The 12270-nt window shown below is 37.0% G+C and overlaps 1 protein-coding gene across 50 annotated transcripts in view; it reads right to left on the reverse strand.

The window, feature by feature from the left end:
* ZBTB20 (zinc finger and BTB domain containing 20) overlaps positions 1–12270 on the reverse strand; it is a 505805-nt gene that overhangs the window by 414418 nt on the left and 79117 nt on the right. For 41 of the 50 annotated variants that reach the window (XR_011729104.1, XR_011729105.1, XM_071759958.1 and 38 more), the window contains one exon: positions 2629–2688. The gene's annotated coding sequence lies outside the window, so the exon portion shown is untranslated. Of the gene's footprint in view, positions 1–568; positions 670–2628; positions 2689–12270 lie in introns of those variants that run through there. The other 9 variants (XM_071759901.1, XM_071759919.1, XM_071759737.1 and 6 more) reach the window with 2 other exon arrangements.

Consider the following 12270-nt stretch of genomic DNA (forward strand, 5'->3'; position numbering starts at 1 on the left):
TAGGCAGTGGGCACTGACTTAAACAAGGATTCAGAAAATAAACACAACTAACATTTAAATTTCAAGCTGTATTTTCAATTACGTCCTTTCTCCCATGACTCAAAACTAAAACCCCAGCAGTCAATATCTACAGACTTGAGTAATTTCAGTTCTCAACCTCAAGAAAAAGCTATGATCTATAATCCAAACTTTCTAGTATATCCACAGGCTTCTACTACCACATTCTGATATAAGGACACAAATGTAACAAAACTAAAACCAAAGAAGGAGAAACCAGTTGAAGTTATGAGTTTGCTTTACCCATTCCTTCACAGGTATGGGAGTTGTGATGCTGGAAAATCAGAAGTTTCCTTTCCTATAAATCTCATTTTCTAAGTCTCCTCACTTTCAATTTGCATTCCTGTGCTTTGTGCATACTTCCACATAAATTTATAGCTCCTCTTAACTGTTGCCCATAGTTACACCCAGTACTTACAGGTAAGCCTGCAACCCTGTTCCTCCACAGAGGTAAACAAGTAAGGACAGAAAAACAGTATGAAGAAAAGTAGGAAAAGCATTCTGCACTTACTCGTCTGTAGTTGGTAGTTGTATCTTAGGAACTGTTGCTTTAAAATACAAGTTGTTGTTGAGGTTTGATTTAAAAATCTCTGTCAGTTTTGACATTCAGGTGAAAGTACTGCGGCTGGCTCCAGAACAATTTGCATATCTTATCACTAAATAAAATGTCTGAGGTGTGCACCAATCTGATGAAATTTATAAACAAGGGTCCATACAAGCACACATGCCTTCCTGTTTGATTTCTGTCCTGCACATTCCTCTATAATAAATTATACAATCATCTCAATGTAGCTGGAGGTTTAACTGTGCATGTAAAAAAGAAAATGATAGCAGCCTATTCTTTTCCTTACTTTACAGCTGAGAACCTGACAAAATTGTGGATTTTGAGAACAAGCAGAGTTTACCTTGCTACCATCTACCTCCTCTTTAATTGCCACAAAATTGTCAGAAAATTCCATGTATTTATGTATTTTTAAAAACAATTTCCCACCCTGAAAATAAATAAATAAATGAAATTGCACCTCTTTTACTACAAAGACTAATATACATGCTTAACTTTATACCCTGCAATTAATCTCATCTACTTCAACAGGATTACTTGTAACACTGTAAGGGAAATACACGTGTAAGTCCTTGCAGAATCATAGTCTGAATTGCCAAGAGTGTTATATGGCATAATCAAATGCATAGGCCAGGGATGGCTATTCCGAACAATTACGAAAAAAACCTTTAGGCATAATAAGCAACAAAATCTACTCTAGGGAATGGATATGGGAGAAACAGTATTGAGGGAGTCACCTTCCCTTGTGAAATTCACCCGTCACCAGATCCTTCCAGTAATTCACCTTTTTCCTCTACCAGTTATAACCTTCACTTACCACTCCTTTCTCACTCATCAAACACCATTCTCCCTTCCCCACGCATCCTGCTCCTGCTGCTGTGTGATGAAGAAGACAGGAGATACATCTTATTTTTCTTTTGTACAGTGGAGCAGGACAAGAGCACAGTCTGACCCTTATATTACCTATCATAGTTACAAACAGCTCAAATGCTTGTTAGCAGAGCAGGGTGCACAACTGGTGCACAACTAAATGATTTCACCAACTTTGCTTCTTAACCTGCTGCTGCACTGTTCACATGACAGTGTCCCACTGAAAATTATTCGTCCAGTAAAACCTTAGCCTATTACTTATTGGAGTTTATTAGAAGAAGCTGATGATCAAAACATATAAATTAGATACCTAAATTGCCCAGTTCAGTCTCTGATGAGGAGCTTACAATCTCGTTTTGACTGGATATAGTCATGAATGCTTTGTCAAAAGTTATTCTTCGTACATTGTGTAGTTTTTTACTGAAATCCACAGCTTCCTCAAACATTTCAGCTTGTAAATTAACTCAGAAACATTAACTAAAATGCCAGGAAAACAAAGGCAATCCCTAAAAGTTCAAATGACTATTTGTCACAAACATTTCACCTCTACTAATGAACTGCAAAAATGAATGATAGAAAATGCAAAACTGTATTATGCTTAGCAGTTAACATTTTAATAAGGAGGAGATTAGCAATTTTTAATACCTCCAGTGCTTTGTTATATACAGTAGCACAATAACTGAATATTTTAATTGCTAATTATTTAGACCTCATTCAGTTCTCACTCAGGCAAAACTCCCATTGAGGGATTCATGCCTGAGAAAAGAGCTACAGGATTTGTCTTACTGTAATTTGAAAAAACTTTATATATCATAAAAACTATCAAGTTATAGTGAGACAAAAATCATTAAATCCTTAGCAATATTAAACCCTACTGAAAGTCCCACTGACTCTTAATGTCAATGTTTTCCTATTAAGTAAAACAGGTAATTGCAGTTCACCACTTGTAACTTACCTATATAATTTATGCCCAGATATGCTGGTGCTTTTAAAGAGGTCTAATCAAGCTTTGAGTCTTCTTACCATATCCCTGCTTTTCTCCTGGGAAATCTCAGTTCAAATGTGATAGGGAAATAGCATTTCTAAACAATTAAACTAAGAATACTTTCAGAAACCCAAAAACTAGCATTTGGTCTTACCTTTTGACTTCGGACTCCAAAAGGGTTAAGAGCAGCTCTCAACACTTCTTTCTTATGCTGCTGTAAAAAAAAGAAATGTTTATGTTTAGGGATTTGCACAGACAATACCATGAGTTTTGGTAACAGTCAAATAGCTAGGTGTTCAGAGGGGAAAGAGGGAGGAATGCTGTATATATATAAACATATAGCTCTCTGAAGGAAGACAAAACAGTCCTTCACATTCACATTTCCTACACTGGGAGTGAACAAGTAAGATAAATGTACTAATATCCAAACTCTCATGCCCTACACATTCTCCAAAGAAAAAATTCACACAACCAAACACCAAATTGATATGGACTGATTTCTATGACTCTGTGCTTAAAAAAATTAATCCCAGTTTTCCATTATGTGTAGTTTCATGACTGTTGCAGATAAAAACAAATGGGTGTCACAACCAAAGTGTTGCCACTCATGTTTGCCATTAAAATACATTTGTGGAAAAAAGTTATAGGTAAGTACTCCAACAGGTCAAGAGTTTGAAGAGGACTTTTTTTTTTTTTTAATGAAAAACTGTGTATAAAGTGTTTGCATCTTTCAGCCAGAAATGCTTTTAATTACTAAAATGTTCAGAAAATCTCTCTATAGACTGCATTTTGAAAAAAGAACAAAAAGCAGATTTAGTACCATATACCACTAATTACCAAAATGTTCAGAATTGGCTGCCAAACAGCTGAGGAAAAAGTAAGAATTTGAAGTCTTATTTTCAGACTTGGGCTAAAACTCCGGTGAATTCAGGATATGGTTTAAGGACCTGACTGGTAAAATTTCCAGTTTTCATTATAATAAGTAGACTCACAGTGCCTAAATTCACTTCATCCAGGCTTCCTGTCTTCCTGCAGGAGCAATGAGATCCCTTCATTCCCCTTAGGTGTTGACCCTCCACCTAACAACCTGTGTCCAAAGCTAATACCAGCTCAAGTATAGCAGGACTGGACTAACTAAGCCCACAGGTATTCTTTAATCCTTTGCTGGTGAAGGGGTTTTAAAGCTTAGCCACAAAGACATTTTAAATACTGAGATCTTAACCCCTTTGTCATACTGCAGAACCAATTCAATTACACTTATTTGTTACAGTCCTGCCCCCTCAAAGCTTAGATGATTTTTTTTCATCTGTGAACAGACCTGTGTTAACTGATGAAAGTAACACAAAAGAACTGATCTGTGGAGCACCTTGCTGATTCAGGGAAAAAAAAAAAAAAAAAAAAAAAAAAAAAAAAAAAAAAGAATACAAAGCTCTGCTTTCTCAAATAAAGAAGATGTAACACTAGCAGACTATGTCTCTGTGTGTCCCATCTTGACTTCCCACCAGTTCCTGGCTACTACAGGGATGCTTCTGTTGCTTTCTCATTTGCAGCCTTCATCTTCTCTTCTGGGTGCTTTCTATTGATGACCATTAAATTCCAACAACACCCCAGGTTCAGCATTTACAGAAATTTCCCTGTGGCAATTCCCCCAGCCTATGTCATTCAGCCCTGAGCGTACACAGCGTAGTCTGGTTCAACTGCAGCTTCCACTGTTTTCAGGGAAGAAGGTTTATTTTCCTTGAACTAAGGCTGTGTAGCATTTGCTTCAGCTTTTGTAAGGTCTGTTGTTACCTGAAAAAGCATGCTGGATGGCAGCTGTTAGCATTTTCCAACTTAACACAATCAGGGTCTGGAATAGTCTGTCAGTTCTGCACTGACAATGCATAAAGCAAAACACAAGGCCTAAAATATTGAGTAATGAGGGTAGGATTTTGAACTGAAATGCTGCTAAGATGTATTGCATGAGGGTATGTTTGATTTAAGAGACACTATTAGGTAAGAAACTGTGATGTTTGCCTAATATCTAAGTCATCTAACAATGAAGCACTCTGTACGTTCCGGCACACTATGTGCTGCAGCAAGAGATGGCTCTGCTGACTGAGCCCAGTAAGAGCGTGGCACAGGGGAAACTGGAACAGATGAGAAGTGGGAAAAAGCATGGGAAAAACTGAACGCAAGGAGAAAGAAAGTATTTTCTATTTTAAACCCACTGAACAGTCAAGACCAGTGGTGCTGCTCCTGAAACTGCAAATTATGAAACCTAAGTCAAAAGCCTCAGTTTGCCTTCTCTGATCTACTGGCATTTCAAATTTTGTAAAACTATCCACAATGTACACACTTATCCTTGTGTGAGCTGTGAGTACAGAAGTCTGTTTCTTTATTTTCACAATCATTAATTGATCCTTTGAACATAGTTCAAATTGATCCTTTGCCCAAGTTCAGTGAGCTAGAAAATTCCCACACTTCTGCCTTGCAATTTGAAAAACTATTTTCATAAGTTATTTTACTTGAGCAAAACTTGTACCTGCAGATGTTTGTCTGTGGGATCAAGACAGGTACCAGAGTGCACCATTTCCAAAAATTTTTCAATCCAACTTCTGTGTTTACATTAAATTGTTTCACACAGATCAAGAGTAATACCCCAGAAATATGATGCATCCATATGACATCGATGATGTGAAAAATATGCATATAGCTCAGGAAACACCTTTTGGCCCACTTGAAATGTAAGTCCCTAGTAGTAAGCACAAGCATATACTTTACTGCATAGGATGGCAACAGGCTTACTGACCAAAATACATCACAATACTCAGAGACACCTGAGGTAGCAATTTCCTAGAAAAAATTGTTTTCAAGGATTAAGGAAACTGCTTTTTAAAGTATTTAAACAGAAGGAGATCTAGCATAAAAAAAAAAAAAGAAATATAGAAATGGGTAACTTGGACAGTCCTACATTCAGAATACCTCCTTTGCTTTGACTGTTGCTTGTACAATAACAACAGCACACTGTACTGCTAATCAAATGCAAACAAGAAAGAACTATACATATATGTTCACTTCCTTATGTTAGCACCTTAAAAACTGTATGGCCTTTTGACATTTGCTGCTAATGAAACAAATCCTATTCAGTGAACTATCATCAGACCAAGTGAAACTGAGATAAAAAATTCCATTCAAGAACACGTAAAGAACACATCAATTTTATTTACATTTTCTCTCAAGGTTATGGGCCTTTCACCAAGGTAGAGAAAATATTATAGAATGACAATAGTGAGGATCTTCTCTTTTTAAGACTGTGTTCAAATGACAAAATGCAAAGAATAAAATATAAATGATAAATTATATTATCATCACTCCAGTTCAATTCCTTCCAAACACGGTCATCATACATACAAACTAAACTGATACCGAGTGGATGAAAGGAATCTGTTGATTAATGCTAAGAATATAGGAGCCAAAGGGGTTTCAGACAATGATTCACTGTGAGACTACAGTAAATCTTTTGGTCTCCTGAGATTCAGTCAACCTGGCACAAACACTGTTTAAAGTATGTGTTAGTAAAATGGACAATGCATAACAGCAATGCCCTTAAAGACTTGTGTGTGAATTTAATGCTTATGGAAAAGTCCAATCTGGCAGGCTTACAGACTGAAATTGTTTCATTTCAGAGACAGTACTTTGACCAGGAGAAGAGACTGACTCACATAGGCTCACCACTACCCTTCAGCCTTGAACCGAGGGACCATTTTGAGAGATCAGGTTTTGTGACTGGTTCAGCCTCCTACACTGGACAACCACAGACCAATTACTATTGACTGTAGTAATGTTTTTGTGATATGGACTAAGGGGTGAGTGTCAGGGAGATGGAGTTAGGCTTTTCTCAGTGGTGACCAGTGATAGGACAAGGGATAATGGGTGTAAATTGGAGCATAGGAGGTTCAAGTTGAATATCCAGAAAAATTTTTTTACTGTAAGGGTGACAGAGCCCTGGAACAGGCTGCCCAGGGGGGTTGTGGAGTCTCCTTCATTGGAGACATTCAAAACCCGCCTGGACACGTTCCTAGGCGATGTACTCTAGGTGGCCCTGCTCTGGCAGGGGGGGTTGGACTAGATGATCTTTCAAGGTCCCTTCCAACCTCTAGGATTCTATGATTCTACTTCTTCTCTAACTTATTTGAAGACACAAGCTTGTCTGTCTGGGGAGAAAAGAAAAAAAAAAAATAAACCAAATGACTAGCATTAAACTCCACAATACAGATTCTGAAGACAGGTGCCCAAAGCAGACCTCTGACTTAGCCTGCAGGTTTAAGAGATATGAACTAGGGGAGGGGAGAGGGTTTGCAGGAATGGAAGTTTTGTACATGTATGGAAAAAATTTAAAGAAGCAGTGGTGTTACATTACTACTCTTAACGCATGAAGAAGTCTTTCAGAAAGCAATTTAAGTTCCCTGTGTACTTCTAAATGCTCTTTGAAAAGAACTATCTGTCCATGTTTATCTTGAATGGAAGACTTGAATGAACTGTCAAGGCCCAGGACAAAATGACATTTAAAGGCAACAGTCACATGGTGGAAAAAGTGGAACATCTGTAACACCATATATCAGATTAACCTCCTCTCAGCTTAATGTACCATAATTTTACTTAAACAGGACTCAACACTTGAAACATGAGAAGAAAATGACATTTTTAATACTAGAGGTAATAGCAACTGGCCTGTGTGTTCTGAAGGAAATACCAAAGCAGATAGTGAATTAAAAAATATCATGGTAACAGATAAAAACTTCAACAGTCAAAAAAATCAGGCTATTAATTATCACATGCACAGTCTTTTAAAATCTTAGAATTTTAATACACAGTGAAAAGATCACTCTCACATTCTGTCAGATTTCATCTTAGATGCCAATTGTTTCAACTGATTTTTTCACTACCCTATGCTTTCTCTCCTTTCTGGAAGAGGTGAGTGAAAATATCAAAATATCAAATGATAGCTGACTCTGCCAAGACCCAAGGAACAGTTCAAACGTTAAAAAAATTAGGCAATGACATTGCTTGAGGCAGGGAGGGAATCTGATTAGCGGTGGGGTGGATCACTGCCTCGCAGGGGCGAGAAAAAAACCAAATCTAACCCCAAATCCCTTCTCATTTTCTATTTCAATCTATGCTCAGGTATAGACTGTATGAGCCTGAGCCAAAAATTACTGGGTGGAAAAAAACAGAATTATGCTGCTGCTTATCATGTTCTTTTCTCAAGTGATAGATACTGAGATTCAAGGAGAACCTGGGAAACTACTGGATTGTTCATTACAACAGAAAGCAACACTGCCCTGACTGAGCCACTTTGACCAAACTATCCACAGGATGCAATGGAATTACATGTGTCTAGAGAGCAGCTCACACTGTTGTCCTCTCTGTACCTCCTCAAACAAGAAAGATTTCAGACTGTACAGCCAACAGCTCACAAACTTTCACTAGTCTGTAATTCGCTCAAATGACAAGAAAACATACGTACTAGGTGTCTGTTACCTGATCTTTTTTCCTACCAATTTGTGTTTTACTTCAGAAATCGAACAAAACTGAAACTTTCCCGACTGAGATGAACCAAGTGCCACCTCGTAACAAAGACAGATTCCTCCATCCCTGTCCACTGGCATTACAAAGTAAGAATCAAAGGTGCTGCTTTTGGAAGAAAAAAATCACTATCACCTTTAAAATTTAATTCCCTCAAAGCACTCGAGACTAGTCCGGGAGAATGTAGAAGGGAAACAGGAGATGACAATTCTCCATTCTCTCCAGAGACTGCACATCCCTACAGATTTTGTGTTCTGTGCAACGCTTAACTCCTTGATGCCTTTCCTCTCGTGATCTCTTCCTTGGCAGCAACTTCTTCATATTTAAAAATCAGAACATGAGCCAAGTAAATAAAAATAAATAAATAAAGTTCACTTTCTATAAAAAGTACTTAGACTAGCCTGCTTAATTATTAACAGGTAAACACAACAAATTCTGAATTATTTACTTAATCTTTTTCCGCTACAAACCTCAGACTTTTAGAGCATAAAATACATGCTTTATTTTGGGACACAAAACAACTATTTTATAAGGCTGTGGATTTTTTTTTTTTTTTTTTTTTTTGGAGGTGGTGTTGTTCTGAAGAATACACATTTCTTATTAACCCCAAAATACCTTCCTCTCACTGAACCCTGGTGGAATTTTAAATACAGGAAGAGAAGTTTTAGTACAAAGATCCTGTATTCATCTGTTCATTAATGAATGAACTGGCTGTTTCTGACTTGCAACTGAGAAAAAACTGAGACTCCTGTGAGACATATGCACCCTCTCCTGTTTCTTTACATCTGCTAGGAAGATGCTTGATTCAGTGGGAGAACCTAGTGAAGGCTCCAGAGAGAAAGTCTAGAATGAAGGATAAAATAGCCTCAGGTACAATCCCGTTTTCTTTATTGAATAAAGCTACCCTGCTGAAGTAAACCCTCTCTGTGCTGCAAATAAAAAAGGTCAACACCACCTGATGATCCAATGAGATGCTGTTCTAGGCCTGACCTCCAGCTGAGTCCACCTTTATGTTCTCCCTCCTCCTGCACATCATTCTCCTTAACCCAGTGCTGATCTCATGAAGCATTTCATGGTGTAATGCTGAAAATGAGGGAAGTTCCAAGTAGCTTGCTGGATAAAACAGCAACATTTCTATACCTACTGAAGCTGACACATACCCTTTAAAGTCTCCAGCATTCAGCAGTGTAAAACAATGACATCTCCTCAGTAACCTCAGTCACTCCCACCCATAAAGAAAATTATGTCATCACCATCATCACAGAAGAAATGTGGTTATGAATCTCAGTCAGTTTTACTTTGAAAATTAATCTATAATACTGCTTATGAAGATCTGGATTAATAAAGACATAAAACAAAAAAATAAAGTTCCACACAAGAAGAAGACTTCACAAGAGCATTTACAATAATATTTAACAAGGTTTTTGTATACTACTACTCCCTCATCACTGCTACAAATATGTGCAGATGTAACATCTGATAACAGATTTATTAGTCTACTCTTAACTGCTATAACGGACCAACATTATTTAGGCTTTTTTCCTGGTTTTAGATCTTCACAACTTTGTCAATATTTTACTATACTTTTTTGCCTACTAAAGCCTTCGAAAGGTGCAATTCAGGAGATGAGATAGTTAATCACAGAGATGGCTTAGCCTCTAATTTAGGTGGCCTACTTATGTTAGCAACATTTTATTAGCACGTTATACTGTATATTTAATATTTAGTACACTGTGTAAAGATGGTTGACTGTGTACTGCTCACATAAATGACTTACAAATTCTGTTTAACACACAGAGAAGAATGTATATGTAATACATGTATTTCTAAGTATACCTAGCAGTACAGAAAATAAGAAAAAACAAAAGACATGTTGAGAAAACACTAAAATGTATGTGATGGAGTTAAAGGCTAGATTATTCATACTCTAGTAGACCAAAGACTCAGAATTAGGGATATATGCACAATTTCTGTCCCTCTTTTAACTTTTGATTTCAGTTCTTCCTCTGGAAGCCTGAGCAAAGGGCCAGTTGAAGGAAAAGGCAACTTTCTTAATTGCTGAAGTCTCACAGTGGAGACAACTGCAACAAAGCATACAGCAAGTCCCCCCCAAACCATAAGTATTTTACTGGACCCAAAAAGTAGGATCCTTCTTTGCATTCGGAAGAGCTTTCAGGACATTTTTCACAAGGTAAGTTCACTATGTCCTCGTGAATTATGCAACGTTTCCAGTGCATACTTAGATAATGCTGGCTGGAAGCCCCAGGGAATGGGGTCCAGTGCTTATGAGCAGCAGGTTATACCAAAGGAGAATTGCTCAGCAAAATCAGATCAATTTTTCCCTGGAAGAGTTGGAAAACAGCTCTGAGCAGGGACCCCAGTTACCTAGCAATTTGCTAAAGCCATTTTGTTTGTACTGATGTTCAGAAATTACCACTGGTAAGGAGATTTTGACTTTAGCCCTCAGTAAGAAGGAAAAGCACAGTGTTTCTTACACTCCTCCTATTTACAAAATGAATCAAAGCTACACCAGCAGGCATCTGAAAGAACCAGAAATGAGAAAATCCTTCAGTCTCACCTGATCTATAAGCAGTCCTTGCACAATTCTTACTACCTTAGAAAGAGCAGAAGGGATGTAGCCTATTTGCTAAAGTCAGATCCTTCCTAACTTTCAACTTCTTTCAGCCATCGGAGATACAGGTGGCTCTTTTCACTCCATACCCTTGAAACAAGTAGATACAGCAACTTTTCCTGGGGGACAAAAAAGTTTTATACCTTGACCCTAACCCCAGTTCTTTATGTCTAACAAGTGAACCATTGAGGTTTATCAGAAATACATGTTTCTGAGATCACCTGAGAGGTGAATGAATCAGCAGGAAGGAAAAGAGGACAATCTCCCAGGACAAGTTGCCTCTGAAGCTCACAATACCCCAGTTAAGAAAGAAAAGTCCACCAAAAGGCAAGAAATTTTTTTGTAATCAATATGTTTTAGCTTTTTATATTTCTTCCGCTGTGTAATTTGTCAAAACACCTATAAGTCCTGTTATAATAAGGTACCTAAGACTGATGATAAGACTTCAGTAAATAACAAACTTTTCTTCAAAAATATATGAACACAGCAAAAGCATGTTTTCCTGCTGGCAAAGTATTTTCAGTATTGTTATAAAGGACCCTTACTGTTTGTTACAATCCCTGACAAAATACCAGTTCCAAAGCTTTTCTCTGTATCTTCAATTGATGTTTGTCAAGTGACATTCAAAAACATTTTTATTTTGAAAAATAAAACAAAGTTGAGACTATTTCACATTCCTTTTATTCCTGTACTTCACTGAATTTTTCAAAATTATTCTGATACATGTACAACAGTTCCACGGCATACCCTAAAATGCCTCACAATAGAGAAATTCAGTTCACATCTCCTCTAGGAAAAAACCCACAAAACAAAACAATATACAAAATCTCTTAGAAAATGTATCTCTTCCAAGTTACATTCAGCGGGGAACATTAAAAATTCACTATTTGCCACTTTGCAATGACTTCTGCACAAAAAACATTTCCTTCATGCTGCAGTAAGTTCTTCAAGTCGAAAAATAAGGGAAACTAGAAGAATAGTACACACTTGAAACAGTATTAAATATGACACCCACAATACATCTCCAATCCTGAGATAACTTTCCCCCCTGTTTTTTCCTATAATTTCTATAATTCATTACAGATACCGTATTTATTTTTTATAATGATTAATACGTAAAAATCGGTTCATAGAAACCAAGTAACAAGAATGGGTATAATTAAAAATTAATATTATTACAAAAATAACTATTTTATTAATCAATATGAAGACTGAGATATCCAGATCAGTAGGAAATTTTTAGTTTTAACATTCATTCTGCTTTAAGGACATGAGGACAGTTGATCTAGTCAAAACCCTAGCTGAGATACATTGATATATGGCATCTGGATTAAAACCATGCTGTGAGCTATACTGCCAGATAGCAGATATCTCAATTACGAGAATGCCTCATAACTTACAGAACAAAAATATAAAGTTTGTACAGAGTAAGATCTCAAGGAAACAATCCAAAAGGCACCCTTCATTTCTAGCTGAAAAATCACCAGCAGAAGTAAAAGAATATTTGTGGATCAAATTAATTTTTGCTGTAATATTACCAAAATTTCAAGGATGAATTCTACTCACTGCATATTGCACGGTAGAGGTTTTAAATTA

The sequence above is a fragment of the Heliangelus exortis genome, chromosome 1 (assembly GCF_036169615.1).
Source record: "Heliangelus exortis chromosome 1, bHelExo1.hap1, whole genome shotgun sequence".
NCBI lineage: Eukaryota > Metazoa > Chordata > Aves > Apodiformes > Trochilidae > Heliangelus > Heliangelus exortis.